Raw genomic sequence first — 9,196 nt, 5'->3', positions numbered from 1 at the left:
AATATTTGGCAGATAAGAGATTTTGCAGTAGACATTGAGAATCATTGACATCTGGCTTGATACATATGATGTGGTTTTATTGACGTGTCCTGCAATGTAGAATAGAACTGGGATAGTTATATTAACCCCAATTGATAATGCTGTTTATATTTTACACAAGGTCTCATGAATATGTAAAGTAAATGGCTGCCTCTGTGTTCATAACACCATACAGCCGAGCGATAATTAATGTGTGTTACTGTCAACATTTCAGTGTGTGTTGCTGTGATGAAGGAAGCTGTCATCACAGAGGAACAGAGGTGTAACCGCTCAGCTCTGACACACTAGCTGCTTGCCAAGGTTTCTTCCCACTGCTCCATAATGGTAAGTGGACACCATGTGCACAGTAAGTCACAGTTTGTGTAATAGGACTCTTATTACTACTAGCAGAAAAGATACAGAGTGAAGTCCAAAAACACGACGTTACATATCAAATTGTTTAGGTCAAAAACATGTGCTTGACATACAGCATATCAGAAAGGTATCCTGTGCTCTCTATTTGAAATGTTTAGTAAAATGCTTCAATGTAAAGATTTGCTAAGATTTGCTAAGATAGGCTTGGCTGTCAATCGGGTGTCCCACCCCATTTCTAAATATGAAATTTAAACTAAATCGCAAAAATAAACACTTGAACATTCATTTGTGTGATAAGAACTAATAAGCCAATTTAAATACAGCAGAGGCCTCTGCTGTGTTGCTGCTGAAAGTGTGTTTGTGCTTGAGACTGGGTTGGTTAAGACTGGGAGAGTACCTATCTGGGTTATTGTCTGTATTGAGTCTGGAGTTGGTTATATGAAGGTCTGTAGTCTGGGGGGTCCTGGACTGGTGTTGAGACTGTGTGTTGCAAACCATCTTTTGGAAAAATGTATTTTACTTTTTAGTTTGGCCCATGCCCCATCCACTAACATGGAGGGAGTGGGTGTTGGCCAGTGATGCAGCCAGCCACCAGTGCAATGTTTTTGTTTCACTTTGGAGATTTGTCATGTTTAGGCTTTGCAGTTACCCTGCTAAAACTAACACAGTCCAATACATCCGTCATGCAAGAAATCCATGGAGGTTATAATCATCTGTTTTGGTTGAAACTCCTGTAGATAGATGCTATTTAAACTTCATAGCAACTGTGTCAGTCGGGGTAGGCTTCAAAGCAGTTGTCTGTATAATACAATAATAGCAGCAATTATATATTTTGAAAATAATTTTTAATTTCTATGTTTTAACGTAATGTCGCTCCTCTCTCAAGCTCACAACTTTGAACACATACTGATTTGTTCAAAATTGTGAGTTGTATTTAGTTTTTGCACGTGTTACCTCCGACATTATTTGAATGCAGCACTCGCCTCTGTCCAGCAGAGACCGTCCCGAGCAGGCGCATGCGTGGTAGCAGCGGAACCCTCGCGCACGCAGCACCACGGTATCCTGTAGCCTCATTTAAATAACCAATATGCGGAAAAGTGTTGCGGGCAGAAGCTGGAGCTGCCGGATTATCGCGGGCGATTTGCACACAGCGGACAGTGTGGCTGTCACTCGGGTGAACTTTGGCTGCTGATGCTGCTGTTTCACCCGGAGGCACTAACTCCTGGAGCTGTCCGAGGTAGGAGTCTCTCCCCCGGTTTCCTTCATCTGAGCTGCAGCCCGATCATTACCTCCGCCACCGGCAGGAAGTGCAGCAGTGTGTCCCTCCTCACCGAAGTCACACAGATTCCAGTACCCACTATCTATCGTCAGGTTAGTGATCATTATAGAAACAATTGAACAAACTCAGCTTTTCCCTTCTGCCTGCTTGTCTGATTTTTAAACTGAATCTCAACGAGGGAAGAAACTATTTTTCTTCAACTGCAATAACGTGACACATTACATCTGTGGACACCTATAGTCCAGTCATTGAACTTAGCACCGTCAGGAAGTTTGAATGCTGAATGTTGTAGGCGGACACAGGACAGTAGCCTACAGAGCAGAGGTGCTGAGTTTGCGTCAGTGAAAGCTGCTTCTATGCTCAGACTTGGATTTGGGTTAATATATCCGTATTTAAAGAATAGCTCTGTGGGGCATGTCGGCATTAGAAGATATTTAACAAGCACAGAAATCTAATGGAAAGGTGCTTTAAGTTACATCTAAAGTATATAGACCCGTATTAAAAAAAAATCTGACTAATGCATGGGGAAAAATGAAAAGAAAATGCAAACAGCTAATGAAGAGAATTTAAGTTGTTATCTTTGTTCATGATCGCTTGCACACAATGAGAAAGACGCCCCTCCATCTTGACTGTTTTCTTCGGCCTTGTGCCCAAGTGATGCCAAGTTCTAATGGATATCTAGGTCCACACACCTTTATTAGTATCAAGGTGTAGGATGGTTTTACTGGTTGGATCTCAATGGGATTGAGTAGGTTCTATAACATGTTCCTTACAATACATGCAGTCTGGCTCTTTCTTTATTGTGTAGTTGTCACAGCCCCTTAGAAGATGTTGCAGGGACCTAATCTACATTATCTCAAGGCTCTTTACATAGTTAGGTCGAGACCTTAGAAAATTAAACAGATACCCCCCATAATCTCCCTTTTTAAAAGGGGACTGGACACAGTGTGAGCGGCCATCTGCCTCAATAGGTTGTGGCGAGCGGAGAAAAATGGGAACGTGAGGAGAGGTTGGGGGAGAAGGGAAAGAAGAGAGAGAAGTGCAGTGGGGTTGAATTATTCTTATTCTAACTATCATTATAATTGTTGTTGTTGATGATTAGTGTCCGATCTGGATCCTGCAGGTCTGGAGTCAGATGAGAAGGGTTGGGTATGCACTTTTTTTTCAATACTTTACGCTCTCTGTTCAACAAAAATTGTTTTCCTGCATAGAGAATAACGAGGCATCGTGAAAAAAAAAGACCCAAATGAACACTGTAAACGAACATAGTGGAGCTGTGCATGGCTCCCTGGAGTTATGACTGGGTATGTGCCCCTGGGTGTCTGCATATCGGCCCGCCATGGTTCTGACTGTGTGGAATGATCAGAAATGAGCTTGGAATGATCCTGTTCAAGGGGTGAGTCACATTAATATGCTCTCTTGCTCTTTATCTAACGTATACTCTCTCTTTCACTCTCCCTCATGTATACATACCCTCTCACCCGGATGCACTCACAGGTACAAAAATTTGGGACTGATTACAGACGTAATTCGGTCGATACCCTTAAAAGTACAGTACAGAGTTCGATACCCAACCCTTGAGATGAGACCACAAAGAAGACGATGGTTCAGGTTAAACATAGACTTTACATAAAGTCCAATGATCGTACACAATAAGTTATAAACAGGGAAGCAGCACAAGGCCTTTGTCCTCACTAATCACTATATAATCCACTACACCCATTTTGTAGTGCTGTCTGAATGTAATGAACTTTTTTGAGTCATTGTTCCCCCCTAATGATCTGGAAAAGTAGTGTACAACCCACGCTCAATAACCGAGCAATATATACCATCATGCACTGCGCTCCTGACCAAGAGGAGAGAAGGCAGATTGAAACGCTGACCTGTCATACAAATATGACACAGTACGAACTGCAGCAAACATGTATATTTCTACCCTTAAACATGGTCATTCGACATGTTTTAGACCTAAAAGTATTATACTAAATTTAAAATATTTTTTTTACATTTAACTTACATTAAACTTTTGCTGATTATCGCATTATATAGTTCTCTACATAGAAGTCACTATGATGTCATGTGAGTGAGTGAGAGGGTGATTTCAGACACTGCAGGAGAAGCACTGGACTCCAAACACACACAAGACAATCTGGCAGGGAACGAACAGGATGGACATTTTAAAAGGGTTTCTTGTTGGGAAAAGCAGGGACAGGAGTCTAATCCGGTGCAGGTGTTTGATGGCTGTAGTAACCAGGAATAAAAAAATCAGTGAACAGGAAATGTTAGTAAACTTCCAAATAAAACAGGAATTGGACTGGATGACACAGTTCACACGAGGATGGCCTGTGACCCCACTAATATGTCAATGGTTTTGGTAGGTTAACATTCTCTCCTCAGCTCACTTTAATGTTAAAGGGGACATGTTATGAAAATTCCACTTTTGTAATACTCACGTTAATTTGGGTATCTGGCATGTCTATTGCCCACAAACTCTGGAAAAAAACACCTCCCCCGATTTGTTGTGGTTCCTCTATGTCAGAAACGATACGCTAGAGTGCGTCGAGACACCTCAAAACGTTGGCTCAACAGTGTGGAAGGATGCTGCTGCTGCGCTAGCTCAAGCTCCCACTGCTCCCACTGCTCCCACTGCTGGGGCTCTCGCAGCCAAGCTCACCGGGGGTGAGGGGGGCGGGGCACTCAAAATAGGTCAATCTGAGGAGGGCTGTTTTAGACAGGGTAAAAAGGATGCTGTTTCAAATGATCCTTGTGGTATTTTGACCTAAATATGTTACAGCCATTTCATTAGGACCCCAAGGAACCATATCAACTGTGGTAAAATGGGCATAATATGTCCCCTTTAACTGATAAACAGTGTTTGCTGTGTCACTGATGTTAGTCTTGTGGGGTCATGTGAATTTTATTCATATTTAATGAACGTTGTCCTTCAAACTTTTAGTATCGTGGTAGCTATGGCTGAGGGGTAGAGCGGTCGTGTCCTTGGGCAAGATGCCCCTCATAGAAAAGCAAGTGCTGCTAATAGATGCACTTTATGAATGTGTGTGTGAGTGGCAAACTGTACTGTAATGCGCTTTGAGTGGTCATCAAGACTAGACAAGCACTTTATATATACAAACCATTTACAATTATTTTATTGTCTTGGTCATATTAAATTAATTAAGTCAAAACACTTTACTTTTAGTGTCATGATAATTATGTTATCGACTTATTGTACAATATATTGGCATTACCAGGATCATTTTTGACGACATTTTTGTTGGATCGCGCCACCGGCCACCTAAAAAAAAAAAAGATTAAGATATGTTTATTCATACCAAACACATGCACAGACATGCGCAACACACCCATGCAATGGCAGGCAAATTCAACCTCTGCATTTAACCCATCTGTGTGCAGGACACACAGAGCAGTGAGCGACCATGTACGGCGCTCGGGGAGCAGATGTTGGGGGAGTAAGGTGCCTTGCTCAGTGGCACTAGACAGGGTAAGGAGACTCTTGGATTTTTGGACAGATCAATCCAGGTTCGTCTTTTGTTGTCTCTCCGTGGAGTGGAACCAGAGACGAACCAGAGACCTTCTCTGCCCATAGTCCAAGTTTCTGCCACTAGACCACCGCCTTGAGTTCATTCAATCAGTCAATAATCCAATCGCAACCCAGCGCGTTTTGAAACACTATATGGAAGTGGCTGTAGAAAAATGAGTTTAGGGATCTTAGAGGATCGTCTGTTTACCTTTATAAAAGCGTGTTGTAACGTCAGTCTGAAATTGCCACTCTGGAGGAGACGCCTCGTCTCTAAAGTAAAAGTCAGGAGGAAATCATCTGGTCGAGTGTTTATTTCCTGTAGAGTTCTCCCGGAGGTAGCGGTCTTAGCTAAGTTAAAGGACAATGCCATACGCCTGACTGACTGACCGACTTGACCATCGACGATACCATGATTGCCCTGTACATACTGTATATACAAACACCGTTGTATTGAAGTGTAACAGAGACACATTCAAATTGTATTTGTTTAGCCCATATTCACAAATTACAATTAGTCTCATAGGGCTTTAACAAGGTGTTACATCCTCTGCCCTTAACCTCAACAAGAGTAAGGAAAAACAAAAAACGAAACCTTTTAACAGGGTAAAAATAACGTAGAAACATCAGAGAGAGCCACATGTGAGGGATCCTTCTCCCAGGATGGACATAAGTGCAGTAGATGCCAAGTGTAAAGGAGAACATCAGAAAAAAACAGCATTGATTAGAATAAACAGTTTTTAACATAATGGGAAGGTGTGTCGATGTTTAAAGTATTTATACAGAAGAAAATGTCTGAAAGAAATGAAGGGAGCAGCGATGACAATTGAAATGGAGGGGTTATTGCCAGTAATGGTAGAGTATGTGAGTAGGCATGTTGGATATCAAGCAGTCATGTTGTAATTATAGTCCACGTCAGCCGCCACCAGGATCACAATCCACCACGACGATCCACAATCAGGTGCCACCACGATTACGATCCACTATCACAGCGGTTCCCAAAAGTTTTAGGTCACACACCCCTTCAACATCCCGACCGGTTTCACGCATCCCCAATCCCCCACACCTTCAAAAAATGAAAAAGCAACAGAGCCTATTTATAGCTGCATTAACTACGTCATCTTTAATCATGAACACATGATCAGTACGCACATAACAAAATAATCAAGAGATCGCAACAGTGCCCTCTCAAATTCGATATGAAACACTGCAACAAAGTTTCTATACATTTCAACAAAGTTACACAAGCTGTCACTTTTAAAGAGAAAAGAGGACAGCAAGGACACACGCAAGGGTTCAGATTTGCCCATCATGAGAGAACATGGGGAAAAATGCTTTTTCCGCCACAGTAAAGAAAATTTCATCAAATTTAATTTAAAATTAACCATACATAACTGCGGTTTCAGATATTAGAATACCATTAATCGGAATCGAATTACAATAAAGTTACACACGATCCACCACGTAAACTACAAAGAGTGGCACATGCATCGGCTCAGCAACAGATATGGATAAAAAAGATGATTCATTTGAGGATTTTCAAGAGCAGCGCAGGTAGCTCAGCCTTCAGCGAGAGAGAGAGAGAGAGAGAGGGAGAGGGAGGGGGAGGGAAAACCATTACATTTTCCTCTCGCGCACCCCCTAGAGGCAGCTCGCGCACGCCCCAGACTTTGGGAATCCCTGCACTATCAATCAAACATTAATCATATTTGATTTGTATAGCCCATATTCACAAATCCAAATTTGTCTCATAGGGCTTTAACATAGTGTGACATCCTCTGTCCTATCACAATCAATGTGTACTATGACGGCATCTGATCGTGATGGGGAATCCTGATAATGGTGGCTGATGACCCTGGACCATGATTACAACAAGACTGCTTGATATTCAATATTTTTTCTCAGATACTCGACCATTACTGTCAATAATCCATCAATTTACATTCCATTATGCTACAAGTGTTTATTCTATTCGATGCTGTAAATACTCTTCTCTTTCTGATGTTCTCCTATACACGCGACATCTATTGCACTTCTGTCCGTCCTGGCAGAGGGATCCCTCACATGTGTTTCTCTATGAGGTTTCTACGTTCTTTTTACCCTGTTAAAAGTTTTTGTTGTACTTTTTACTTACTCTTGTTGATGGTTAATGGCAGAGGATGCCACACCTTGTTAAAGCCCCAAGAGACAAATTGTGTTTTGTGAATATGGGCTATATAAATACAATTTGAGTGATTGATTAATTTTGCATTCCACCGTCATGATCTATGGTCCATGGTCGCAATCTATGAGCCACCATCAAGATCCATGTTGTGGCCACAGCAGAAATCCTAGATCTGCAAACAATAAGGCACAATGAATTCGGGGATAAAAGCCAAGTGAGTAACATGTAACTTTGGTGCACATCTTTGCGCACAAAACTTACATCAAAGGAACAACTCAGGTCTCGATCTCTGATTTGCGATGCACCATCATAATCCTCAATGTGGCCACAGCCGTGGATCTGCGGACGATAAGGCAAAGGGACTCCAAGGAAGAAGTCAAGTCAGTAACATGTATTGATGAGATATTAATTCCTCATTCTAGACCTATAGCAGCATAACTAAGAGCAGGTCTAAGACAAGCCTGGACCAGCTCTAACTATAAGCTTTATCAAAAAGGAAGGTTTTAAGCCTACTCTTAAATGTACAGATGGTGTCTGCCTCCCAAACCAAAAGTTGGAGATGAGTCCACAGGAGAGGAGCCTTATAGCTGAAAACTCTGGCTACAGTGAATTCAAACTGATAAAAGAATGCTGTTTATTGTCTTGTTGACTCATAAGGACAGTTAGCTGGCCGGAGAGCTGCTTCTGGGGATAGTGAAACCAAATCAGAGGTGAGATTGAATACTGATTGTACAAATTAGTGCTTCAGTAGCATTTACACATTGCTGATATCTGCGTGAAAGTTGGTGGCTGGCAAAATGTAGTCCATATTAATAAGTTTTGACAACATCTAAAAGTACTATACATGGCACTTTAAAACAATGTTATTAAGTTAATTCTCTTTGTAATTATATATGCATATATGTATGTTATGCATACATTTTGCATCATGTTATCTTATAATCGTTTGTGTATTTTAAGGTTGCTTATTATTATACTTGTATGTTTGTTTGAGTGTTGTCCTTTCTGCACTGCGCACTGGGACAATGCCAAGGCAAGTCACAGTGAACAGTCAACAACCAAGCAACACAGTTCATTCAACTTAACTCCACTCTATGTATGGAGTTGTACAAAGAAGCCAATTCAGATGTAGAAAAGGTGTGGCGGGTAAGTGTCTTTGAAACACACTGATGACTGGAGGTTACATTGCATCGCATCATAATGCTAACAGAGAGGCCATGGTTGACTCCATGGACCATTTCTTCTGAATTCATATCAGTAAAAATGAGCCCTGGAGTTCATTTCATTAAATTACAGTGACATTTTCTACTACTTCAAGATTCAAGATTCAAGATTTTTTATTGTCAAATGCACAACAATAACATTAAGCAGTCGCTGGCAGTGAAATGCTTGAGTCTCAGGCTCTCTTTTAGCAATGCTCAAGTAATTACAACCTATAAAAGTCTTATGGCCTGGGGGATGAAACTGTCTCTGAGCCTGGTGGTGCGGGCCCGGATGCTGCGGTACCGTCGGCCAGACGGCAGCAGGCAAAAGTGTTTATCTCACTGTGCTAAGAACAGCAGTGTTGTGCAATAGTAGGAGTAGATTTGACGTTGGCTAATTATTAATGATCATGAAATATGATTATTAAAATAACAATTATTTATTAAAAATAATCAAAAATTATGAAGCTATTAATTAAGAATAGTAAAGCAATTAATTAGAAATGATACGGTTATCCATTAATAATAGTTAAAATAATTAATGAAAACAATAAAATTATCAATTAAGAATAATACAATCTGTAATCATTGCTTATTGTCGCGGGGCACCACCCTGGTTA

General features: G+C 41.1%; 1 protein-coding gene across 2 annotated transcripts in view; it reads left to right on the top strand.

Annotated features, from left to right (window-relative positions):
• Positions 1 to 1,490: 1,490 nt before the first annotated feature.
• plppr5b (phospholipid phosphatase related 5b) overlaps positions 1,491 to 9,196 on the top strand; it is a 152,151-nt gene continuing 144,445 nt past the window's right edge. For both annotated transcript variants that reach the window (XM_062379629.1, XM_062379625.1), the window contains exon 1: positions 1,491 to 1,764. The gene's annotated coding sequence lies outside the window, so the exon portion shown is untranslated. The remainder of the gene's footprint in view (positions 1,765 to 9,196) is intronic.

The sequence above is a fragment of the Platichthys flesus genome, chromosome 21 (assembly GCF_949316205.1).
Source record: "Platichthys flesus chromosome 21, fPlaFle2.1, whole genome shotgun sequence".
Classification (NCBI taxonomy): Eukaryota; Metazoa; Chordata; class Actinopteri; order Pleuronectiformes; family Pleuronectidae; genus Platichthys; species Platichthys flesus.
Note: the sequence above shows the minus strand (reverse complement) of the source record. Positions and strands in the feature narration are given on the sequence as shown.